The sequence below is a fragment of the Dipodomys merriami genome, unplaced genomic scaffold (genome assembly GCF_024711535.1).
Source record: "Dipodomys merriami isolate MVZ:Mamm:240054 unplaced genomic scaffold, mDipMer1.0.p SCAF_24, whole genome shotgun sequence".
NCBI classification, from domain to species: domain Eukaryota; kingdom Metazoa; phylum Chordata; class Mammalia; order Rodentia; family Heteromyidae; genus Dipodomys; species Dipodomys merriami.
Genome location: NW_027203826.1, coordinates 4,631,431 through 4,659,004, shown reverse-complemented (window position 1 = coordinate 4,659,004; position 27,574 = coordinate 4,631,431). Strand labels below are relative to the sequence as shown.

Sequence of the window (27,574 nt, the reverse complement as noted above, 5' to 3'; positions counted from 1 at the left end):
GGACACATGGCTGTACTGGAAGCATGGCTTATATGGTAGAGTAAGTGCCTAGCAAGTACAAGGTGGAGTTCAAACCCCAGTATGAGGGAGAGGAAGAGAGAGAGAAAAAAAAGAAGTGAGAGGGAAGGGTGAAGAGACAATGGGAGGAATAAGAGAGGGAGGGGAGAGAGGGTTAGTGGATGGAAAGTCTCAAAAACAGACAACAGGTGCAAGAATGTGAAAATGAATATTGGGTGTGATGTAATATTTCTATTGTTATTATAAAGGTGATGTACAGAGGATTACAGTTAGATAAGTCAGGTGAAGAGTACACTCCTTTTTGGACAATGTGGAAATGAATTTTGATGAGACAAAACAGTCCAGCTAACTCTGACCCTCAAAGAATTCACAACCGAGAAGCAGGATGGATGCTACATACTGTGGCCTTCTGTCGGCAATGCCAGGCTGCAGAATGACTGATTTGTTCAGCAACAGCATCCTAAAATGGGCTAAGTCCATAGCAAAGATGGAACTTACAGTGCCAGGCTTTGTGACTCAGGAGATACCACAACCGGCAGCAGAAGAGGCAAGGATTTATAAGGAAATGTATGTATGTATGTATGTATGTACGTACGTATGTATGTATGTATGTACAATGAAATATAGTCATGGTGTATTTTGTGAGTGAACTGCTCTAGCTGGAGTGGAGAGGATTTAGAGATCTATGGGAAAGACTGGGGTCTAATTCTAAAGATAATAACACGTTATAGCCAAAATTTCCCTCTACAGAAAGAGAACCCAGATTATTTGGTAAGGTTGTTTTTTAGGAGGGTTTGTAATTTGTTCTGATTCTTGATTCTAGTCTTTTGATAATCCTTAAAGAAGATCCCCTCTTCCCTTTAAATAATTCGCCCCTCACTTTAAAACTCATATAAATCTTGAACTTACACATTTTGGGACTCTATCCTGCTAGTGTGATATTATTAAGGGGTTTATTGAATTTTTAACTCATATAGACAAAGTGTATATTTCCACATAGTTTTGGAATCACTTGTCATGCCTGACTGAGTTTGCTTATATTTTATCTGATCAATATATGTGGACCAATGGTCCACATTGGAGCGACTCCCTGTAGGAATCCTCAAATATTAACTATCACTTTCACAGGTGACTTGAGAACATTTCTTAACTTTCACTAGGAGAGCTACACATGAGGGAATCTCTCTTCAGATGAAATGATTGAGCTGTCACTTTTTCCATTTCCCTCTGAAGTCAGGTGAGAAAACTAGAAAGACTTCCCAGCCTCCCTCTGACAATATTGGGCATCTGTCTGTGCTTCCAATATCATCTTCTTTGACTTTCTCATGGGTTTCCTTGATCTGCTTCCTTCCTGACATCTATTGCCTTAATGACTTTCCTTAGGGGAATCCATTCATGAGCAGACCTGGCTGTGTCTCTCTTCCTGGGGTAGTCACTGCTCTGAAGGGGCTTCACTAGTGTTCTTCATGCCAGGTATCTCCAGCTTCCTAATCAAGATCTCTGTATTCAGCTGGTGTTTTCTCATCGGTCCTTCCTTTAATTTAATGAAGGATCATTTCTACCCAATACTTGATACCATTACTACTTATCTTCTGAACATGACTTGAAGTTTATCTTTCATGAAGAGTTCTGTGAGATAGCTGTTGCTGACAAATATACTGAAGATGGAGAAGGAAAGATATTCCAGGACCAGGGGCTTCTTCATTGGACATTCCTTGCCTGGTGCAGCAGGATCTTCCACAGCATTCAGGAAGTAAATGGTGAAGCTCCTATACTCTTGCCCCGAATTTTTCTATATCTATTGCATAGATTCTCTTTTTTCATACTTTAAAACTAGATTGCAAATGAGCACCATACTGCAAGCTTAGTTGCAGAGAGACAATTAAGACAAAGGCATTCACAAGTAATTCTATAGGCATCCAAATAGTAGAAATTCAGTGGCGTGTTTTCTTTTCCTATATATTTTATAAAAGAAGGAACCATCTATGGCTATCTGCTCTTGTATACTCAATAGCTAACTCTAAGACAACAATCTGCAACTTGGTCCATTTCTTTCCCTCCAGGTTGTGTAATATATGTTACTAATGCACTCTAAATAGTATGTATGTAATAGAATTTGTGCTACCTTCTTGTCACTGCCCCAGGAAATTCCTGAAAATTGATTGAAACTGGCAACTTGAAACCTATTTACCATTCTCATAGTTAACACTCTACAAATATTTCTTAATGATTGGAAGAATATTTTCCTCCATGCACAGCCCCTTTAGCATCATCTTTGAAGAATTGCAATTCTACTTCTGTTTAAACACCTCCACATGATGAAGAACATATTATTTCACAAGACAGGTTCTCCCACTGTGATTATAAATTAAACACAAAGTTATTTATATTGAGCAAAATCTTGCCTTTGTTAATGTATAAATCTAGCTTTACTAAGATCAAGAATAATCTGTTATAATTGGTCAACACTTATGAAAGGATTAGCTACTACCAGATAATTTCTGGTAAGTTAGTCATCTCTGGCCATTCTGATTGGTGCTCCAAAGGCTCTAATCAAATTTTAATAATTTTAAATTAAAATCTTTGAGTGGCAGCCACAAATCCAAACATGACAGTAAATATATATGTAAAAAAGTAAATATATAAAAGTAAATATATATGCTATATAAATGGGAAAACATGAAATAAAACATTTATGAAATCAAATATATAACCATTTAAAATACATAAGCATTAAAAATATTCTATAGATACTAATATGGAGACTCCTGTAATTTTAGCTACTCTGGAAGCTGGGATCTGAAGGATTTTGGGTCAAGACTGACTAGAGACTCCATTTTCAATTAACAAGTAAAGAACAGAGTAGGAAGTGTGGCTTACCTGGCTGGTTGAACACCAGCTTAGCAAACAAGCCAAGCAAATGCAAAACCCTGAGTTCAAACACTGGTATTGAAAAGTAGTTGAAAATAAAATGATACAGATACAAATGCCATGAAGAAGTTCTAGTGTTAAGTATCCAAAATCTTTACTTGAGGCCTTGGTTAAGTAATCAGCCCAGTGGGAAAACCTTTCTCTTTCCCCTCTCTCTCCGCTCCCTTTCCTTTGTCTTCTTGGATCCCTGTGTTACCTAGTTGTCAATCCCTTCCATTTATCACTTCTGATTTCCAAAATGCTAATTATGAGAAATAGTTGCTCTGCTATGGCACCATGTTCTTTCCTCATAGACTGTTGGTCCTGACTACATGGAATTCCTCACTAGGATTTCCATGGACCATGCATTCTTTGTTTTTCATTTGTAATGTTCCTGCGCAGCTCTTCAAAATGCTGCTGCAATGACAAGGGTTGTGTACAACTCCTGTATCTGTGAGGGAAAGGAAACTTGGAATATCTGTCTGGGAGAATCAACTATTAATTGAAAGGGCTTTCTTTGTTCTCTGTGGCTTCATAAAAATGACCATATTGAAAACAACTGCCTCTATTAAGGCATGAGGTAGAGGCCATGAACAAAGATGGAGCTTCCATCTTTAAAACTACTTCATCTCTACATGAGGGAGTTATATGTTCTTCCAGTGAAAGTGATTTCACTGATGAATTTTCTTTTTATCTATGTGACATCCATGATGGAAAAGGGTAGAGATTTTCCCTCACTCTTTGTTAACTACAGACAGTCCTCTAGTGATGTAACCTGTGTTTAATAGTTGGTGAAAGAAAGAGCCTAGAAACCCAAGCTTCCTGTTGCTTTGCCTATTATTAGGTCACTACTTTTACTAGTCATTCTGATGGAAAAGTGGGCAAAACCCCTTTCCCTTTTGATCTATAAGCATTCTAACTCCAGAGAGATTGAAAGTAGGACCTGCAACAAGGCATTCCTCATTTCTGAGTCTTGTGGAGGACACCCAATGAACAGTTGTGATACGAATGAGGCATAGTCAGTGCTTTATAGGTAAGTGGCAAAAATAATGTAACTGTGGCTGTGCATCAGCAGTTGAACTCAGAAGCTGTGAAGGTAAAGCATGCTTATCAAACTGTTAACATCAAATCGCCTCCTCACACAGGGCCAGACTCTGACTCACAGATGACAAGACAATGTGACTTCCTTTCTAGGACCAAGAATAATTGGTGTGTGTGTGTGTGTGTGTGTGTGTGTGTGTGTGTGTGTGTGTGTGTTGTGTATCTGTGATACTTAAAGCTGGAATAACAAAATAACCTCAATCTGGTATCTGAATAGTGAGGTGGATCCTGGTGGAGGCGAGGCGAGGCTGGGAGATGGGAAAGAAGGCAAGTATTCAGACATTGTCAGAACCACTCCTTTGTACATTCCCCCACTGGCATGCTAATTTAAACATTCTTCATCTCTCATTGGATCAGGCAGATCTGGCGTTATTTCTCCAGAAATGCTATTTTCTAACTTTTTATCTCTCAAAGACGTACATTTTGGAAATAAGATCTCACTCCTCCAGGGAAGCTAGGATCTCAGTGTTTTGCCACAAAACAAAGCGATGTCTGCATTAATGAGCTGCCTGTCTTCCAGGCAGTGTGGAGAACTTTCCTTGAGTTTTTTTTCTCTCCTCTCGACATCCCTGAGAGATGACAGGTGGCAAACACTATTAATCCCATTTTGCAGATGAAGCAATGCTGTGAATCTTATATTTGTATTTGAAGAACATGACATGCCCTGGAGTATGTGTCAATTTATACATCTGTTTGCTTCCACCAAACATCTGAGAAATACCGTCTATAAGCTCTGAGTTCTCTCTTTTTTGTCTTCTTCGGCTTTTAATTTGTCATTTATGTCTTTGAATTTCTGAGGATTGCTAAATTTAGGTGCTAAATGACATGGTCTGAAAAGAAAGGAAGAACTATTATAAAGTAGGGGGACTTTTTTCTGATATACTTAGCAGTGCAAGATAGGAATTCATATTAGAAGAACAAATCTGAAGGGTGATTTAACATTTATTTTAATCAGAAGTGAGGGAAACTCATGAAGACAATGGCTGATGCTGAATGAGCTAGAGCTTAAATGGATGACATATACCCTTTAATCAATGGAGTAATACAAATTCCTCTACACTTGGCCCAGAATTGAGCAGTGATGACTCAAAATGGGTTTAGGCAGCGGGAGAGGTCAATCAGAATAACGAAGCAATATACTCACACCAAAGTTCTCAGAAATCGAGGCCTTAAAATCAAGCATCAGAAAATTTTAGTATTCGGCATTAGCTTATACATGAAAGCAACAGCTAATCATAATGCAAAACTTCTCTATGCTTCAGATTCTCTTGGATAGCTTGGATTATCTTGAGTCAAGAAGGGAATGAGAAGAGCCAAGGTTGAATACTATATTAACAAGCTCCAGTAAACAATCTGCTGTAATCTGCCACCACAGAGCTGTACTAAAACCACATGATCATATAAAGAAGTAATGAAATAGCCTTGGATATCCTCACTTCCTGTTAGAGGTGGACTGTAGATGTTGGAAAAACTCAGAAAATTAGAATTTTAAATACCAAATCGATGCGTGGAGATTGTAGTTGTATTTTAACACTGAAACAATGCAGCATTGCTGTACTGGATTCTTGGTGAGCCAGTAGAAATACATTTATCACCTCTCAAGTGAGTTGTTTTAGTCATCTTCTCACTGGTCTCACAGGCTGCACACTTCCTACTCTAATTTATTCTCATCTGCTGACAATATGATCTTTCTATAATAAGAATATCATTACTTCCCTCTTATCTTAAATATAGTCTTTGCAAAATAAGGATTTGATGTCATTCTACTGTCTCTTGGATCAAATGCAAGTGAGGAACATCCCACATCTGGTCACAAACTGCATTTGTGAACCACTGCTTTAACATCACCTCTATACAGCCAAACAAAAATATAATAGAAACTTCTATATGTTTTTCTTTTAAGATTATTCATTCTCTATTTCTGCATCTTTTTCTCCTTTGAAAGATGATGTTATTGAGCTGTACATTCAAAGCAAACAGTTTGCTCTGGTCTGGTGTGGGGGGGTCAGTATTGCACATCTGTAATCTCAGTATTCAAGATACAGAATTGGGAGGATTGCTAGTTCAAGGCTAGCTTGATACAGAATTCAAGACATGCCTGGGATATGTAGTAAGACAGACAGACAGACAGACAGACAGACAGAAAGAAAGAAAGAAAGAAAGAAAGAAAGAAAGAAAGAAAGAAAGAAAGAAAGAAAGAAAGAAAGAAAGAAAGAAGGAAGGAAGGAAGGAAGGAAGGAAGGAAGGAAGGAAGGAAAGAAGAAAGAAAGAAAAAGAAAAAGGAAGGAAGGAAGGAAGGAAGGAAGGAAAGAAGGAAGGAACAAAGGAACGAAGGAAGGAAGGAAGGAAGGCAGGCAGGCAGGCAGGCAGGCTAGGATATAGCTCAATGGTAGAATCCTTTCCTAGCATGTGCAAGGCTCTGGGTTCAGATACTCAGCAATACACAGAGTGTACTATTCAATTCTTGTATTATATCCACAGTTGTGTAACCATTACCACAATAGATTTTTGTCACTGCCCCCCCCACCAAAAAGTTTGTACCCATTAGCAATCTCTATCACTTTCTACTTCCCATCCCACCCTCAACTCCCAGCCTAGTGAATTCTTTTCTGTTCCTAAAGATTTGTCTATTCTGGATATTTTTATGGGAATGTAAATTTTACAGTTCATGTAGGACAAAGGGTAGTAGGAATAAAATGCAGGACTTTGTGAATGCTAGGTAAACACACTATCACTGAGCTACATTTGTAGCCCCTTAACACTCTGTCTTTTTCTTGACAAATAATATTCCATTGTGTGGACTTAACACATGTTACGTCTCCACACCTTGGTTCATTTGTATGTGCAATTTTCTCCTTTTTCTGTTATGAACAGGATTTCATAAACAGTCATATATAAGATTTGTACAGGGTGTGTGTTTTAGTTTCTCTAGGATAGGATTGTTAACTCTCCTTGACTTCCTGAGAGACTGCCAAGCTGTTTTCAAAGCACCTCTACCTTAGAGATTTCTACCAACAACGGATGAGGACTCCAATGGTGCCATAGCTTTGACAACATTCCTACTTGGTGCAAAGTAACTCGTTGTGGTTTTGATTTGCATTTTTCTCATGATAGGAAGGTGTTTTTAATGTCCTTATTGAACATGTGTATATTTTCTCTAGACAAATGTTTGTTCAGATTCTTTACCAATTTAAAATTATGACCTCTATTTTTTAAAATTAATTTACTTTATTGTGCTAGGTTACATATATAGATTATATATTCATATATTTTATAAATTATAGATAATTTACTTTATCATTATTATAGACTACAATTACATGAATCGGGTAGCGAGTTTATTTTCTTTCATACAGTGGTCTTCTATTCCTCACTCTCTCCCAGCTCCTCCTCCCATCTCCACCCACGAGTTGTATAGTTCACTTTCACCAATGTCCAATGAGTTTCACTGCTGTTCTTTTTACCCTTTTCACCTTGAGTTCTGTACCCTCCTCCAAACCTTCCTGAAAATATACACCTGACTACTCCATGCATAAGGAAAAGAAGGCAGAATCACCAAAAATAAAAATGTAAAAAAGAATGAAATATTAAAAGAAAAAAAGAAGAGAGGTCCCTTGCTTATATTATTTTATGTTAATATGAAGAGGCAGGTGGGCATTGTGCCTTTGTGTTTCTCTCTGTAGAGTATCCTCTGGATATTGTATATACATTTATCTGAACTAGGGAAGGAAAGGGGAACAACAAAATGGTGAGACAAAGGACAAAGGGGGAACCAATGCAACAGCGATACTCACAAGACAATATGTTGGAAATGATCTGTACATCTGGTGGGGGTTTGGGGGGAGAGAAAATGGGAAAAAATGAGGGAGGGGATAACAAATTTGACAAGAAATGTACTCACTACCTTACATATGTTACCCCTCTGTACATCACTTGACAATAAAATAAAAAAATATTTAAAAGATTATCCCCCTTTAGTGTCACTGTATGTATCTAGAATCCTGTATAATTTATCCCAGTGTATTTTAGATCTAATTTCTGCCTACCCGAATGAATATGCATTGTCTAGCTCTCTGAGGCTGGCTTAACTCACATAACATAATTTGTTCTAATCCTATCCTTTGTCCTGCAAATGACATTATTTTATTCTTCCTAATGGCTGTGTAAAATTCCATTGTGTATAGGAACTACATTTAGGATCTACTCCTCTATTGTGGGGCATCTAGGCAGATTCCATATCTTGGCTATTATGAATAGTGTGGCATGAGCATGGATGTGCAGGTGCTTTTTTGTTGTTTATTTTTGTTTTTTCATATACTGGCTTTGTTGTTAAATTACAAAAATATATTCTGGATACAATATCTTATTCAGCTATGTGATTAGCTTATAATCTCACATTTTGTGAGTCATCTCACTTTTTTGGTGGAATTTGATGGATGTACATTATTTTCATCAAATCGAATTTATTTTTTGTTTTGTTCTGCTTTTTCAATTAACTTTTTTTAATCTTTCTTTTTTTATTGTGAAAATACTGTACAGAGGGGTTACAATTACATGGGCAAGGTAATGAGTTCATCTCTTATCAAGCATTGTTGCCTCCTCCTTTGTTTCCCCTTCCCATCCCTTCCAATCTTCCCCCACCCCCCACTCGCTCCCTTGCCCAGCCCTACGCCAGAGTTGTAAAATTCATTTCTGTTATAACATCTTGTACATCTCATTGTTGCAATGGGTCCACCTGTATCCATAAATGAGCTGATACAACTGAATATCCACATTAATAAGAAAAAATATCTGGTTCTTCCCTTCACTGAATTGTTTGAAAGTAAATTGTACAAGTTTTTCAAAAAGTTAAAAGCACAAAACTTACATGTCTTTATTAAGTTTATTGCTTAATACCATATGCTGTAAATTGAATTATTTTTAGAAATCTTCTTTTTCATTGTTCATTCTTCCTTTGTATAAATAAAATAGATGTTTTTTGTGCATTGATCCTGTATCCTGAAGCCATGCTAATCATCAGTCCATACTAATAATTGCTTTAATGGGTTCTTTAATATAGTCCTATCTTCTAGATAATGTCACCTGTTAGCAAATTGGCATTTTCCCTTTCAGCCTGCTTTTATTTAAATTTTTTCTTTTGTCTAATTACCCTCTTTAGAACCCAGAACAATGTTGAACAGAAGTGCTAAGGATACATATCTTTTGCACATTCCAGTTCTTGAGAGAAAGCAGCCAGTCTTTCAGTACTAAGTTGATGTTAATTGTAGGGTTAGGTGAATGTTTTTGTTAGATGCTTTATCAGGTTGAATAAATGCTCTATCATTAGATTGTGCAGGGATACTTTTATTCTTATCATAAAGGAGTGCTGCATTTTATCAAGTATTTTTTTGAAATTCATCGAGGTGATTATATGGCTTTTATTTTATATTTTATTTCAGATGTTAAACCAACCCTAGGTGCTTGGGAGTAAATCCTAACTTTAACAGTTTATTGCTATGATTTTTTTGATGGCTTACAAATTTCAGTTTGATGCTATATTATTGAAGACTTCCATATATATCCATAAAAGATAATGGTCTATAGCTTTCTTTCCTTTGATATTTTTGCTAGCTTGTATTTCAGGGTGACAATGGACATACAGACTGTATTGAAAGTTTTTCCTCCCATTTTAGGAGGAATTTGTAAGGCATCTCATACCTTATTTTTAATATTTTTTATAATTTAAAGCTTTTGTAAACTTCACAAATGAAATCATTTTACCCTGAGGTTTTCTTCATGAATTGTTTAAACTGCTAATTCAGTCTCTTTGTGACTAAGTTCAGAAGTTCTATTACTTTTTGAGTCACTTAGCATTAATCTTTCTAGAATTTGTCCATTTTGTGCTAATTTATAAATTAATTATTTTTGGCATGCTATTGGTTATTGGTAACAATCCCAATTCTTTCATTCCCTTTTCTCAGATAATCTATTTTTATGTACATATATATGCATGTATGTATGTATGCTGTAGGTATTTATTTTTATTGTTTTTTTGTAAAGGGTGCTTTAAAGCCATAAGACACCTTTTCTATAGACATGGAAGGCAAAAATTGGCAGTGAGGAAGATTTAACAAGGATGAGAAAGACATCTCATTATGCTTATAAATACAGTTTCAGTAACTGAATCTTTCAATTGTCCAGTTACTCAGCTAACATTTTTCCTTCCTCCTCTTTCTCTTCCTCCTCCTCCTCTTCATCCTCCTGCTCCTCCTCCTCTTCTTCCTCCTCCTGCTTCTCCTCCTTTTCCTCTTCCTTTTCCTCCTCCTGCTCTTCTTCCTCCTCTTTCTCCTTCTCCTCCTCCTCTTCCTCCTTCTCCACATGGTTTACTTTACTTCTTGAACATAGTTGCACGAGCTCTTAAAAGCTTTCTGCTGTGTTTACTCCCTTTTCATTCTCTCAAGGACAAATTTCTATTATCAGCTTATCTTCCCTACAGATTGGTCATACTTGTATAGTTTTTTCTCCCCTAATGTTTCTTTTTATGTTATTACAGAAATTTTGAAATTTTAGATAGCATATTGTAGCAATTCTGAATATTGCTCCTTCTTCTGAGCCTATCTGCTTGTTGTAATTGTCCTCCGGTTGTTTGTTTGTATGTTGTTTTGGTGAATCAGTTGGACTAGTTCAGGGAAGACTTTTATGAGAATTACAGCCTCTGATGTTTTGTCTATAGTTTCTAGATGCTGGCACATCCAAAAAGATCCTGGACATCAGAAATAACTGTGGCATTGTCTGTGCTCTCCTTATCCCCATTTCCTTGTCTATTTTTGTCTTATGTTTGTAACCACAGATGCCTAAAGATGTGTTAATGTGTCATCTCCCCTGGCATCCTTATTCTTCTACCTAATACATCGTCTTTTTTTGCTGTTCCCAAGTCCTTTCCTTTCTCTGCTCTACCTATTAAAGCCAATTTATTCTTCTATTAGAATCATTCTCAACTGTTAGACTCCACTAAATGCTAATTTATCAAAGCAATCTATCTATCTATCTATCTATCTATCTATCTATCTATCTATCTATCTATCTATCTATCTTTTTTCATTTTTGTCGATTCTGGGGCTTGAACTCTGGGCCTGGGTACTATCCCTCAGCTCTTCAGCCCAAGGCTATCACTTTACTACTTGAGCCACAATGCCACTTCCAGTTTTTTCTGTTTATGTGGTGCTGAGGAATCAAACCCATGGCCCCAGGCATGCAAGGCAAGCACTTTGCCACTGTGTCACCTTTCCAGCCATCTATCTATCTATCTATCTATCTATCTATCTATCTATCTATCTATCTATCTATCTATCTATCTATCTATCTATCTATCTATCTATCTATCTATCTATCTATCTATCTATCTATCCCCTTACCCCTGTCAAATCCTATTGCATTCAAAGACTGACCCTGAAAAGTGCAGTCTTTGAGGTTGGCATGAATGCTTCTGGGGGCAAACATCTCTGAACTATAGAACAGAAGATAGAGGTAAGTGGTAGAGGCCTTTATATTCAGTGTTTCTTATTTGTTTGCTTGCTTAGTGTGTGTGTGTGTGTGTGTGTGTGTGTGTGTGTGTGTGTGTAACCTTTTAGCCAGAGTACATGTATGGGTGTGGTGCCGGAAACCACTTGTACAACAGGTTACAGTCACCTTCTACTGTGGTAGATCCTTGGAATCTGTGGGTATATGGTTCCAAAGCAACTGCCATACATGCTGGAAATGTATAGAGTTCAGTGCTGTAATGCAGATGTTTGGTTCATTTCTCCAATAATGTCAACCCAATTTCAACTAACAACACAATCCCTTTCGTCAAATCTAAAAAAATCCCTTTATCCCTTTGACTTCTTTTAGCTGTGTATTATTTTTCTCATGCTTTTGAAGGACACAGCTTACTTTGTTGGAGGCAGATTTTCACAAGATTAAAGGCAAGGAAACATGCAGCACATCATGTTATAATTTAAACATTCAGACTGAGAGCATCTCCACATTAACTGAGCTGTGAAATGCACAAGGGAATTTAAAGTTTTTGTTTCTGAAGTTCCTCCCATTTTTCTTCATTTATTATAAGTATTTTGGCTACCCTTGGCCCCAAACTGCTTGCTTTGAATCAGAAAACAAAGTAGCTGTCTTACTGTATAGGCTTCCCTACCCTACATCCAGGGAAAATGGAAATTATTAATGTACAACAGCTAACACATCTAACTAGAGTAGCCTTTACTGTAAGGTGATGGAAGAGATGCGAACTGCCCAATGGAACCGCCCAGGAGAACTGTAGAGGAAAGAGGATTTTTCACTTTACTAGTTGCCTTGCTGAGTTCCATCCTAAGTTGCATGTGTTTAGCATGGAGGGATGGTACACATGGGTGATTCCTTGGCTTCTCAATATGGTCTTGCTACAGGATGAATCTACAAAATGTCAGATCTACTGATACTCACTGGATGTCCAAATCACTCTGAGTAACTGTCCACCTCAGGGAATTGGGGAAGAAGGGAAATTCCCTTTAGTTACTGAAGTTCCTGGAACATTTTGGACGCAAACTATATAGCTGAGTGCAGTATCTACTGGTCAAACCAGGTATAGCCTACCTAATTCTCCTCGATGCTGTTGAATAGGTATTTTTTTATTTATTTTGACCATTTTTAATACATTCCTCTGTAGAAAGAGGTTTCTCCAAACTGCACCACCATTACAGAATTCTTATATCTTATTTATTTACTCTTTTTCTTCCTGATTCCTCTGCTGAGTCAAGGCAAATATTTCTAATAAACTCTGTATAGCCCATGAAATTCTACCTAATGAAATAACACTGGTTATTAATCATCTAGATATCTAAATATCTATCTGCCTGCATACAAAATATAGCCATTGATAAATGTTGTCTGTGGCATAAAATAAATAGATATAATTCAGATACATAAAGCAGATATATAAGAACTTAGGGCACTTAGAATCAGACTTATTTAAGTTTACACCTTTGTTCTGCTACTTAATAACTCTGTGATCTTAAGTAATTTGCTTAATCTTTTAGAATCTTTTTCCTCATTTATATAATGAGAAGAGTGATAATAGTGCCTCATAGGGTTGTTAGAAGATTTAGTAGAATAATTCATATAAAACAGCCACCACATTCTAATTTCACAGTGGAGATTTGTACTTATTAAGACTTCATAACTTCTTGACTATTGTAATTAATAAAAGAATAAATTTAATAAGATAAAATTAAATCTGTGGGTATGCAAAAGTAAAAAGATGCTTTGGGCTGAGAAGTGATCGTGCATCACATCTTTGTTCTTTGAAGGCAAGGTGCATATCTGATTGCATAATTTAATATTTTATCTACTCAAATCATACCTGTGAATTCACAACTTTGTGCTTCATTTAATGAAATGCCAGTTCAGTTATGATACCGTTAAAGTTTTTCCTTATATAGGTTGTCTTGGCTTTGTGTTTTTACTGATAGCATTGACATTTGAGTTATCTTTGTAGTATGCATTCTTTACCAAATCCCCCTCCTGCATGTGTATACAGACCCGATCCTCACTATAGTCTTTAATATAATACTCATAGTTACTTTGTATCTTTTGTCCAGGAATTGAAGTATATTGGTTATATGTACATATTATCTTGTTGATTTCTAAGCCTCTTAGTACTGTATTGGTTCCCCCCCCGCTTACCTTGCTTACATTTCTTGCTTATATTTCTTTTTGGTAGAAAGCCAAATATTCTGTGTAAGTAAATAAAACTGAGTTAAGCTGTATTTATTTCTGGAAAGTTATCTTCTGGGTGATGTTAGGGATGAGATTGAATCAGTGTGGTCCAAAATGGGTCTGGGTTGGGTTTGTTGTTGATGTGATTATCTTGAATGCTTCACCAGGTTCCCATTCATCTTGGTTTGTGCTTAGCAAGGATCTGGTTAGGCAGCAGTCTTCTCCTGTAAGCTACAATCTAGGATGGTATGCTAAGGAAGTTTTTCTTGGCGTTTCTTTCCTTTTCTCCACTCTTTTTATCTTTCTTTTCTTTCCTCTTCTATTTTTGGTGGTACTGAGGTTTGAAATCAGGTCTTTATGCTTTCTAAGTGTTCTATTACTTCAGTCAATATCCCTAGCCTCTTCTGCCTTGATCTTTTTCTACCTTTGCTCCCCCTCATCACTGGGATAATTAACATTTGCTATCATGCCTAGTCAATGAGTAAGATGATGAAATTTCATGAACTTTTGTACCTGGCTAGACTTGAATTGAGATCCCCAATTTCCACCTCCCAAGTAAATGAGATTACAAACTTGAGCCACTGAGCCTGGCCCTCTCAATCTTTCTTGTAAACATGAAGCTCATGGGAAAATGCCAGCAAGTGATACCAACTTTTCTTAGGTCATGGCAACCAGAAACTTGCCCCCTCTTGAGCCTTAGTAATTGGTTTAAAAACGAGGTGAAATTTTCAATCAGTTGTGTGACTAGCAGGGTGTTATATTCTGCCACTGAGAAGCATTTGTTTTGGTACTAATTTTCTTTGGCAATGACTGTCTTTCCTTAGACATGAAGTAGGTTGGTTATCCTCTGAGTTAAGTTCTCTGATGGGTTCAAGAAAAGATCATGACTTTAGAAACTGACTCTTTTCCCATAGGGATGGAAGCAACATTTATGATATTTTTATGCAATAAAAGTGGAAGCTGGAAAGTCCTCCTGTGGTTTTATTCCACATATGAAATAAATAATTGAGAATTTCCAGTTATCAGAAATGAATAGCAAGATGAGAAAAATGAGAGACTTTGGTATTCTTAGATTTTTTTTACCAGTTACTACAATAAAATTGTAGATACATTTAGTGCTTTCTTACCATTAATAGTTATTTCACCATAATCAATAAAAGAAGTATAATGGTACAACATTCAGTTTATGAATGTGGAGACTCAGATGTCCTTCAAATGACTTTTTAGAGATCTAACATTAAAAAGAGTAAGAGGGCTAGTTTGGTGGCTGTTAAATAATGAAAGACAGACAAAATGAGTGAAATGGCAGGGGTTAAATGAGAACTCGGGTGATTTTCTTCATAAATCTGAGGGAGTCTTTTTCTTAATAAGTTTAACACTTCTTGGATGTTTGTAATTGGAAATGAATGTGTTTATAATTTGGAGAAAAGGTGTGATTTACATCTAAAGGTATTTACCCATAGCCACTTTTCTACAATTAAGTTTTCCCTTACTTTTTTCCTCTTTGATTGACACCTAATTTGCCACATTTGCTAGTGACTGTGTGTGTGTGTGTGTGTGTGTGTGTGTGTGTGTGTGTGTGTGTGTGTGTGTGTGTGTGTGTGTGTAACTTGGTCTGTGCTCTTAATAAATGTTAATGGGAAAAATTGCTATGTAATTCCTCACTAATGCACACGCTACCCAAGAGTAGAAACCATATCTTTTTTTGTCACAATTTCCATAATCTCAAAGCAGATATTCAGTAAATGTAGCTGTGATAAAATATGGTTCACATGCATAAGCTACATTGTAAGAATAATGGAAGTGTCTCCTCTATGAGGTGAGGAAAGATCTCAGGTCATTTCCAAAGTAATCTCTGTTCCTGGGCTTCAGAGCAGAAGGTCGCAGAGATCATCATCTTGAACTGACAGTTGTCATAAGTTTGCCAAAGATGTCACCAAGGGAAATCTTCAGAGGACTGTTGGTCTTCAATACTTCTCAAACCCTACTCTTCTCTTTGGGGAGTATAAAATAGTGATACATAGCTTGCTACAAAAGTTTTCATGCATGTAATCAGTCAAGTCCTTTTCTCCTCTACTTTCTATTTTTGTTTCTCACATGTAGAACTCTCAAGGCCAATATTTATAGTCTCCAGGCTTGTGAAGGGAAATTGGGAATGATAGTGACACACCTTATTTCTCTATCATGCATTTGTTTCATGTGGATATGTGTCATTAAATTGGGGCTGGATTTAATAATTTCCCTGCTAAAATTCTTCACTTGACCGCCAAAGCTGAGAACTAGAATTTGACCTTTTCCATTTTCGTTAATAATTGAAGCATGCCTTTTCATTTTCTTTACCGTCGCAGACAGATCTCACTTGTGTTTTTACCTCCTCATGATTCAGGCATTTTTAGTTATTGAACAGTTGGCCTGGAAATTCAATTTTTATGTGTTTGGTTTTACCAGTGACATTTCTCCAACAGTCTAACCTGCTCAGTTGGCAGGTATGGAAGAGTCAGATTACTAGAGCAATTGATTAAGTCAAATCTCACCTGCATTACTTAGCAAAACACAATATGCAGAGATATCTAAAGCTTCCATAGTGTTTAGCCAGCAACTTGAGACATTGCTGGGGGAGGACTTTACACATAGATTGACAGCTGGGACATTAGAGAAATGTAGACACAGACCTTTGAAGTAATCCTTAGCTGTCCCTTTAGATTACTTTTAACACAAATAATTTCAACCTAAGATAGCTGCTTTGTGTGTATACAAATCAGTAAGACAAGGATTTCTGGATATTTCAAAGTCTAGAGTATCTACAGATAATATTTTATTTTTAATCATTAGCTGATCCTTCCCTATCCTGACTTTCAATTCTTTTTTCTATGTGTGGATATTAGTCACTTAATTACCATGATTTTCAGAAGTCTGGAGCAATGTCACCACAACTTAATATATCTCAGTGGTAACTCTATTCATCAATAAAAATGTAGCCAAATTTAATCAGAAAATGCAATTGTCAGGTTCTATAGAGAAACCTAAATATTACAAATCCTATGTATGGAAAAATAAATAGAAAAATAGAGAAGAAGGTATCTGAAGCCATAGCATCAATCCTGTATTTGAAAACATCTACAAATGTGTTTGAAAAGCTATAAAAGCAGTTATGATGTTGATTCCCATAAGAAAATATAATTCTTCTTGGACACATAGAAGACAGAAAAGGAGAAAGAAATCAAAGACAAAGAGAGGAGCAGTAACTGATACTGTTCACACACAGTACCATATTCACAAGTATTGATTCACTCAACTGTCACACACTAAGAAATTACAATGGGTCACATATACCAAAAATCAACCAACTACATAAAAAGTAATGTTTAAGCTAGGTGCTGGTGGCTAATGCCTGTAATCTTAGCTATTCAGTAGGCTAAGATTAGAAGATTATGTCTAGAGGCCAGGAAACTCTATAAGATTCTTATCTCTGAATAACCACCAAAAGGCTAGAATTGGAGCTGGCTCAAGTGTTACAGCCAATAAATGCTGATTCGTTGTCATCTTGAAGAGATACAATGGCTGGCTGAGAGGAATCCCTGAAGGAGATGAGAATATATTCCAGAAACAACTTGTGAAACCACTAAAACAGAGAGAAGCCAGCAGCTCAGACTTCTCACATCTGCTTAGTGTTCCCAAGTCCCCTCTCATCTTTCTGAAATGGAAGGCTTACTAAAGAACTATTGTATATACAATTTTATCTCTTTGATGTCTTTGTGTGTCCCAACTTTTTGCTGTCTAGTAACATTCCATGTCTGTAGGTAAGGTTGACACTAGCCTAGCTATTGCTTTTGCCTGATGTACAAAGGGAAGGTACATGGGCAGCAGTGGTACACAACTATAATGCTAGCTACTTAGGAGGTTGAGGTAGGGAAGATCTCAGATCAAGCTCAAGCCCAGGCAAAAAAAAAAGTTCACAGGCCTTCTCAATGAAGAGTTGGATGCAGTGATGGGTGCCTGTTATCATAACATGGGAAGCCTAACATAGGCAGGTTGCATTCAGGCACCTGCCTAAGAAGAAAGGGACAGATTACCTTAAGAATTAATCACAAAAATCAAGATTGGAGGTGTGGCTCAGTGGTAAGAGAATGTGCCTAACCATGAACAACAACAAAAATAGCTTAGCTTGGATAGATATAACTATCCTACCTGTTGGTACAAACCTAATAATGCAACGGTCAATGGAGTTGAAAATTCATTTGGCTTCAGAGACAGGCAATCTCAAATAGCTATGATCTTCAGGTTTTGTGGTTGTTGTTTTTCTGTTCTCATTTTGGCCTTTGTCACTTTGCCACAGTTCACTGAATGAAGATAGTACAAGCATGAGCTCAGACTATATGGACTCTGAAATCATTACAAGCGATTTAACTCTTCCTTTAGTTCATTATGAGATGTCCCCTTAGCTCCACATGTCTCAAGATGTCCCTTCAGAAATGCTGTTTGGGAAATATGAAAATAAAGGTTCACATTATTCTGAAATAGTTGCAAATCTATTGTTGCTGTTGTTTTGGTAGGCAAATGATTCTTTTTTTTTAAAATTCTCCTTAATTTGACCCAATGAACAATTTTGAAGTGAAAGGTCAAATCCTGCCATTTTCCTGTCAAATAACATTCAGAGAGGAAGTTGATTACATAATTCAAGAAAAATCTTCCATCCCTTATTAAAAATATTTTAAGGTAATGAGTACATTTCTTGCCGAACACTGTTACCCCCTCCCTCATATTTTCTCCCACTTTCCCTTCCCCTTGGTTCCTCCCTCCCAAGTTGTAAAGTTCATTTCCAACATAGTATTTTCTGAGTATCACTGTTGCATTGGTTCACCATTTGTCCTTTGTCTCATCATTTTGTTGTTCCCCTTCCCATCCCCAAATCAGATAAATGTATATACAAGACACAGGGTACCAAGATAAAAAACAATGACAAAAAGGGATAAATCAAAGAAAAAGAACAAAAGAAATAATTTCACACAATACATTAAAGAAAAAACAAAACTCTTGGCCAGGTGCTGGTGGCTCACACCTATAATCCTAGCTATTCAGGAGGCTAAGATCTGAGGATCATGGTTCAAAGCCAGCCTGGGCAGGAAACTCCATGAGACTCTTATCTCCAATACACCACTCAGAAAACCGGAAGTGGTGCTGTGGCTCAAGTGGTAGAATGCTAGTCTTATGCTGAAAAGCTGAGGGACAGCACCCAGGTGCAGAATTCAAGCCCCACAACCAACCACCAAAACAACAACAACAACAACAAAATACCCCAAACCCTCTTGTTTCCTTTCTTGGAGTTCATTTTGGTTAGCATCATCTCATATGGTCATGTGGATATAGCTATTGAGCTATTGTGATGTTCTTCTAGGACTATCCTAGACATACACTAATTATTACAAATGAGGTTAAACCATGGAACCTATGTTTCTTTGGATTTGTCTTATTTCATTTAACATGTTTTTTTTCCAAGTCCTTCTATATCCTTCTAAATAGGGCAATGTCATTCTTTCTGATGGAAGCATCATTGTACAAAGGAATTGCCATTCACTGAAGTAGTTTATGAATACAGTACATCTTGATCAGTGTCACCCCTTTCAACATTCTTACCCACTCCTCATAATCCACCCTTTCCCTTATTTTAAGTTTAGGTTCTGTATGGATTTTTTTTGTTGTCATTTAACAAAGCAGTATAAGAGGTGAGAAGGCAGGCCGACCTCTGCCTTTTACACATTGGCCTGCATTGCATTTTGTTAGCCTTTTTAATGCAGCAGCCCTGCAATTTCTTAACCACTTACAGCTCTTACACTTCTTGCCCTTCCCCTTTTAGTTTGCTTTATTCTTTCCCCATTATTTCTCATTCTACCTTTCTTTCGTTATTCCTAATCACTGGCACTAGATCAATCATGGTCATCATTGATACTCATGCTTATAAAAGTCAGATAGAGTAACTTACATGCTAAAAGGAAGCCCTGGGAACTATTGCTTTTTTTTCATTCTTTTCAACAATCCTAATACTAAATGATAGCTTCTTTAAGGTCTTTCAATCCAGTAGCCTGGCTAAAGTTGGCTTCCATAAATTTCACAGAATTATATTGAATTGAATTAAAATTACTAAAGGTCACAGTTGACACTTATGGAGGAATTCATACCTAGAAGTGCCAGCTAGCCCAAACATTGAAGCAGAGACAAGCTGGCCTTGGCTTTCACTAGCTTGAAGAGTGTTTTAATCTAATCTTGCATATGCTTTCTAAAATCAGCAAAATGGCCAAAATTCTGTTGGCATTGTCCTTACCCAATTCAACATTGCCAATTGCTCTCTCTCTTCATCATTCCCTAGTTTCTCATCCATCAATTTCCTAGCCTGAATGAAACAACATTTGCCTGCATTTAACTGTATTTTTTTTGTCTTTTCTTTTTTGGTACGGGGGATCGAACCCAGGACGTTGCACTTGCTAGGCAAGCGCTTTGCCACTGAGCTACATCCCAGCCCCATTTGCCTGCATTTAAATTCAATGTATTTTGTCTGCCACCTGTCCTGTAACACCAAATTCCAAAACATGAATACCAATCAGATCAACTTGATCTAGATCTAAGAAATCTAACAAGAAATCTGCCAACTGCACACATGCAGGTGATGGAAAGTGTGCGGTGGGGAGGAGGGAGAAGAAATGCTATTATGATGTGGTACAGAGAGATAAAGAAAGGACATTTTTTAAAAATTAGAGTATGAATAATTTCTTTATCTCTAACTCAATATTCTTCCTCCAAGATATGGTTTATGATCTTTGAGAAAAATCTCTCAAAATGTTTTTAAAAGTTTCTTTTTTTCTCATAACTTGAATTAAGTCTTTTTGCTACGGTTTCCATTTTGTGTGTTGACCACATTACCTGATGGATGTTTACTTGTTGCCTTGCTTGTATAGCAATGCTGGGATTAGTTAAACCTCTGTGGATAGCTTTGCTGTATAGCCTGGAGTTGACTATGAGGGAAATGGAGAGAGGTGGAGGGATCATCAGCAACTTCTCTACCTTCTACCACCATGTGTCTTATAGAAAAAAGCAGCCATGATCCCTAGCATGGTAGAGCAGGTAGATAACTGATATCTCCTTTGGCTTTCACAGGAAGATCTGGTTTCTTTTCTCTTTGCCAGAAAAAAAAGTTTGTGGTAGACTCAGACTTTGCATATCCTAGGATCTGGGTAGACAAGAGAAAGAAGATGACAACATTAGCCTCAGATCTAGACAGCACAAAGGTGAGAGTTTATGTACTTCACTGAGATCAAAGCCAGACAGAAAAGGCAGTAGTGTCAATCATCTGAATGAGGGAAAGGAAGAGAAAGACAGAGACTAACTCTATTAGGGAAAATTAAGTCAAACGGATTCACATTTCTAACAATAGGAATAAAAATTGCCATAAAAATTGAAGGAAGGACTGGGAATGTGGCTTAGTGGTAGAGTGCTGGCCTAGCATTCATGAAGCCTTGGGTTCAATTCCTTAGTGTCACATTAACAGAAAAAGCTGGATGTGGCCCTGTGACTCAAGTGATAGAGTGTTAGCCTTGAGCACAAAAAAGCTCAGGGACAGTGCCCAGGCTCTGAGTTCAAGCCACAGGATTGGAAAAAAAATTGAAGGAAATTTTAAGAAAGAGTACATATGATTGCCTCCTTAAAATCATGAAACTAAAAACCATATATTGAGAAACTATAAAGAAATGAAGTAAAACTATAAATTAAAGGAAAATGACAAGGCAAGTATTTAAAAGAACTTGAGGATGATATTGGCAGTCCTCCAGATAATTTTGACTACTTTGGTAATATTCTATTTTATACTGGGTTTGAAGTACATAGACATTGAAAATATTCTTGATACTATATATATATATATATATATATGAATTAATGTACTCTTTTGTATGAAACATATGTGTATGTATATTTGCACATACATTATGTGTGTGCCTATATGCTTACTTATGTGTGCACATATATCATAGAGACAAGTTATGAACCATACTTAAACTCAAGTGTTTCAGCTTTGTTGTACTAGATAGGAGCTGCAGGCTGGGAAATTCCCTGAGCCATAGAATATAGTTACAGCCCCTTTCATAGGGCACTTAGAGTTTTGCGCATGAGCAGGAATAGAGCTGTTATGAGCAATGACCCATTTGGAACATAAAATACCAAAAGGAGGTGAAGGGAAACCTGGAAGTAAACTAAAAATAGATTTAAAGACTAATTTCTAAAAAGAAATGCTCTTTTAATTTCTCTATAATCATGCACTTACCTTCTGAAGATGAATAAAGCAACTATTTATTTTCTAATATCTCTGTGTCACTTGTAGATACTTGAAACACAAAATTGGTAATCGTTACTTATACATTTAATCTTAATTGAGACTTTTTTTTTCCAAAATATAGGCTGGCTTAGGAATATTGTGTGTTAAAAGCAGATTGGTCCAGCCTCCAGACGTCAGGAAGAATGTGGGAGTATATAGCACCAGGGCTTGGAATGTGAAGATGTGACTGTTCACCCTGACTCTTAAAGAGACTATTGGTAGATTCTATATAGAGTATGGAAGGAAACTGGTAAAGTCAGATTAATTTGGAACAGCTGTTTTTATTTGATCAAGAAGTATGGTCTCACCTAGCAGACAAGGACAAGAGCAGAAAGAATTGTATGAGCCTTGTGATGATACCTTACTAGCTAAACAAGTAGACAGCCACAATTTCAGGGATGCTAGCAAAAGACATGAAACACCTGAGTCAGAGATAAAAGACTTATTTATAAAAGCAGTGGTAGTCTGTGTATCAACATTTGTGCTGAGTTTCCTCTAAGTCAAATTCTCACAGTTTAATACAAAGAGAGCCAGGTGTCAGCTGCACATGCCATGAGTTCTCTAACTGGAAAGAAACTTGGAGCTGTGGAGCTAAGAATGTCTTGCATTAACCTGTAGGGATCACATGATTCATATGGTGATGCTAGATCTAAGACACTGGGGCTCTCAGCTTCAGAGAACTTTCCTGTCTCCAAGTAAGGACAGGAGAGATTGAAATGCTTTCTTGCTGCTAATCAGTTTGACATAACTTCAGGAGGCCCCTTGTCTCATGTTTATGTTTTGTGTTTTCTTGGGATTTTTGTTTGTTTGCTTTTAGTCTGTCCTGGGGCCTGAACTCTGACCCTGGGTGCTGTTCCTCAGCTCTTCAGCTCAAGGTGCTACAACTTGAGCCACAGAGCCACTTCTACCTTTTTCTGCTCATGTGGTGCTGAGGAATCGAACCCAGGGACACATGCATGCAAGACAAGCACTCTACCACTGAGCAACCTTCCCAGCCCATGTCTCATGTGTTTTACAAACAAGATACCCCAATGTCTTTGAACAATCTTGGGTATTTGAAGGAAGGAAGTCATGGCTAATGTTGAATTCTAGCAGCAATGAACTCAGATTTAACTTAATGAATAGAAAGCAAGTAAAAAATGATTCCTTGTGGTTTAGTGATATACAATGAAATCTATAAGATGCTTATGTATAAAGTAGGAAAAAGGTAAATAGGTAGAAAGTATAGATTGGATTATAAATGTACAAGTGGTCCTTGACTTGTTTGACTTTTGGGGTGTTTTTGTTACTTTACATTGGTGTGAAAACAAAAGCAATATGCATCTGGTAGAAGCCACATATTTAACTTGGAACAGTCTGCTCCTTTCTCAGGCTAGCAATGTGTGATATCAATACTCTCTTGTGATTCTGAGCACCAGCATCAAACTGCAGCCAACCACAGCTCAGGATAGGCTGTACAAGCATAAAAATAAATATTCTGCAGTGTACTGTGTTGTTACATTATATAATTGTAGGTTAGTCATCATGGTATTTCTAGTTTCCAAAAAACTGATAACCCCATTATAACTCCATTGTAAACCAAAGGGCATCTATAGTTTCCAAGATGACATATCTATAGGCAGTAAGTAACACTTATTCCAGATGCATCTAGATGAGTGTGTGGGACTTAGTTTATATTGTCTATCATTACCAGGATGGATCAGGGTTAGGACAAGTCAGAATCTTGGGACACCTAAGTAGTCAACTGTAGGATGGACACGATAGGGGGAAGATGGAAAGGAAGGCATGAAGGATTTATCCCTCCTGTGGCTTTCATACCTACCAACAATTTTAGACTTGGAGATTAGTTTATGTTTGCTTAATATCTCAGAGAAATACTTTAATTGCATGCAGATGAATCCAGCGAAACCAGATCACTCTTCAGAAGCTAGTTAACCTGATGGATGAAAACATTGTTAGAACCACAAAAACCTCTGAAACGCTCATGAAAGCTACAGACCTGGCAATTGTATAAGATTTTAGCTGCATTTTGGAACTTCTAAGGAGATTTTGAAACCTATTACAGGCTTCATTCACCAAGGTTTCTTAAATGTTAGTGGGCCCTTTAAACATTTCAGAGACTTCTTCAGATGGAAAAATCACCTGTTGTTCAGCCAAATCATTTATTGTCAGGTCTAGAATAGGAATCTGAACATACATATAAACATTTTGGAAACAAGTGATAAGTTAAGCAGCATTAAGCCATGCACTATTTTATGAGAATGAGTATCTTCAAAATTTGTGAACCTTTCCCCCCAAAACACAAATCAGGCATCATTTTCTAAATGCTAAATGTGTTTTTGGATTATTTATGAAGCAGCTACTCTTCCCAAGTCAAGTATCATTGTGTATATAAGGCCAATATATTCACAAACTCAGCCACATTCCAGAGTAACCCTGGCTGTCTGAATTAGTAAAGTTTGATGAGAGGTTCTGGTGCTCTGGCGCAGGGACTTCTTTCTCCACCAGATGTAGTTGAGTTGTGGGGCACATAGCAACCAGAGATACAAATCTTCAGCCCTCAGACTCAGCCATCACAAGAGTTAGTCTGCTTCCATGTGAATCAAATGGAAAAATGATTCTATTCTTTCTGTTCTTGTTTACCTTGGACCTAAGAGCTGGCTGTACTTCCTCAATTTTCGGCAAAGAATTCACTTTATTATGAGAGCAGCTGCATGGATTTTGTTGTCCTATAATCACATCTTTACAGACAGCCCCGCCAGCAATTGTGGGGAGCAGCCTTTGGACCATGATTACCCTGCAATGATTACGTGCCGTTTTGTCAGTCGTTTCCTAAAACTGGATCTTCCTGGCATCTCCCCATACCATGTTGCTCTGTGTAAGGTGCAGCTGCATGGCTAGAGCTTACATCTGTCTTCAACACATATTCATTGTGTTTATATTAGGGACAATCCTGTGATTTTCTATATTCAGTGAACAATTATAATAATAGGACATAATAGAGTATAATGTGAGGGGGTTGAAATGCCTAAAGGAAAGGTTAAAAATGAACAAGAACCCTCATAAAGACATTCTATAACTAGATGGTGATATATATAAATGTGTAAATCTTGCTTCTGTTCATTGTTATTTTTTAAAAGTTATACTGGAAGGATCAAGAATAAAAAAAAGTGTGAAGGAGTAAATGTTTCTTGCCTGCCTGCCTTTCTTTTTCCTTTCCTTTTCTTTTCTTCCTTCCTTTCTTCATTTCTTTCTTCCTTCCTTTCTTCCTTCCTTTCTTCCTTCCTTTCTTTCTTTTCTTTCTTTCTTTCTTTCTTTCTTTCTTTCTTTCTTTCTTTCTTTCTTTCTTTCTTTCTTTCTTTCTCTTTCTTTCTTTCTTTCCCTTGCTTTCTTTTGCTTTCTTTCTTTCCTTCTGTCTTTCTTTCTTTCCTTCTGTCTTTCTTTCCTTCTGTCTTTCTTTCCTTCTGTTTTCCTTCCTTCCTTCCTTCCTTCCTTTCTTCCTTCCTTCCTTCCTTCCTTCCTTCCTTCCTTCCTTCCTTCCTTCCTTCCTTTCTTTCTTTCTTTCTTTCTTTCTTTCTTTCTTTCTTTCTTTCTTTCTTTCTTTCTTTCTTTCTTTCTTCTTTCTTTCTTTCCCTTTTCTCTCTCCTCCCCAGCAGGACTCAGTTAACAGGCTTTTGCTCACTGGCTAGTACTCTACCAACCAAGCCATGCCTCCAACTCCACAAATGGTTCTTATAGATTTTACTTGTCAAGCAAAACATTTAGATGGAACAAGAATAAATAGATCAGGCAGCAGGAATGTAGCATTTGTGGTCCAGAGATAATATTTCAGGAAACTGTTTAAAGCAGAATAGGTAAAAGTAAATACCTCATAAGAGAAAACGATTCAGAGTATGAGAAAAACTCAGGAGCAACACTGACACAGTGGAAGGTCACACGTTGATAATGCTGACTCTTCTCATGCACTCATTTAGCCATTCATTTTGCAAATATTTATCAGACAGCTGTTCTTTGTTAGGCTAAGTGGTAAGTGGCAAAGAAGGCAGACATCATCCCATGCTTTCTTTCATGGACTTTAGAATCTAGTGTAAAAAAGGAAAGGATTAAAAAACATACTTAGAAAAACTATGAGGAAAGATTGGCTGTTTATAGCAAGGAGACTCTACTTAATGTAGAGTTTGGAGAGGGAAGCAAAAGTTTAGTATTGTAAAATACAGTTTAATATTCCAAAGGGTAAAATTGTAGGAATGGAGTAGCAGAGAGAAAAGGGCAGGATTTGAAAATACAGTGAAGTGTATTCTAGGCTCAGGAATAGTATTGTCTGATAGCTGAGTGAGTTGAAATTTGCAAAAACTCAAAGTTCCCCATGGTTGAGATACACACTGTCTGTGTCAACACCCAAAGTGGGTTGGAAAGAGTAGGGCTAGAGAAGGAAGCTAAAATCAAAACAATAATTATATGTGTAATTCATTCAATGTTTATATCCAACAGATGCTTCATGTAAAAATGAATGGCTATAAAGAATAAATCTATTTAAATTTTATTTTATATTATTTATTTGTTTATATCATTAGATCTTCCCCACAATCCTGTGGTCAAAAAAGGTAACTCATTTGGAACTTTGCACCTAAGGAAGTATATAATAAATATCTATTGCTTTAAGGTGACAAATCTATGTCCATTTATTATGGCATTAAAAGAAAAACCAATATAATTATGTGTGTCAGCTATTTTTAGGTTGCTTTTTTGGTTAATATTTTATTATATCTAAATATCAGTTAATTTTCAGTTCTCTTATTTGAGAGAATCTAAGTTTACTCTTAGAAATGAAGCTGAGGCAAACACTATTCTACAGGTGTAGTGATTGTATACCTGCAACTGGACAAAGGTAATTATCTGGGATGAGAAGTGCTGGATTATAAGGTAGATGTAGGTTTAGTTTCTTGGAAAACTGTTTGAAAGGTTGCAAAATTACTTGGATCACTTTACCCTTCCATCCAAAAATGCATGAATATCTGGTTGTTCCTGCTTTAGGTGTCATTCAGTGGTACTATTGTTTTTGAGTTTTCAACATTCAGATAAGTATGTATGTGGTTTTATTTTGGAGAAATATCTGTGTGAGGTAAATGTATTATGAATATTTTCTCCATGTATTATACTGCTTGGGCAATTTTGTAAATATCTTTGAAAAGAGTTTTATTTATGGAGTCAAATTTATCAAGTAAGTCACTATGACACATCTAATAATCCATTCTTGAAACCCAGATTTCACACATAAAAGTTAGTTTTGGTCCTTATGTACATTTGTGCAATCTTCTTTAACTTTTTGCATATAGTCTATATATTTTTAACATATGCATACCTATTTACTGCAGCATCATTAGTTGAAAATACCTTTCCCCTCAATGTTGGATGAATTAAAACCAATAAAGAACAAAACAAAACAAACACAATTGT

At 36.7% G+C, this 27,574-nt stretch overlaps 1 long non-coding RNA gene across 1 annotated transcript in view; it reads left to right on the top strand.

Annotated features, from left to right (window-relative positions):
* Positions 1–3,859: 3,859 nt before the first annotated feature.
* LOC138835584 (uncharacterized) overlaps positions 3,860–27,574 on the top strand; it is a 75,885-nt gene continuing 52,170 nt past the window's right edge. The window contains exon 1 of the long non-coding RNA XR_011374658.1: positions 3,860–3,961. This is a non-coding gene — a long non-coding RNA (uncharacterized lncRNA). The remainder of the gene's footprint in view (positions 3,962–27,574) is intronic.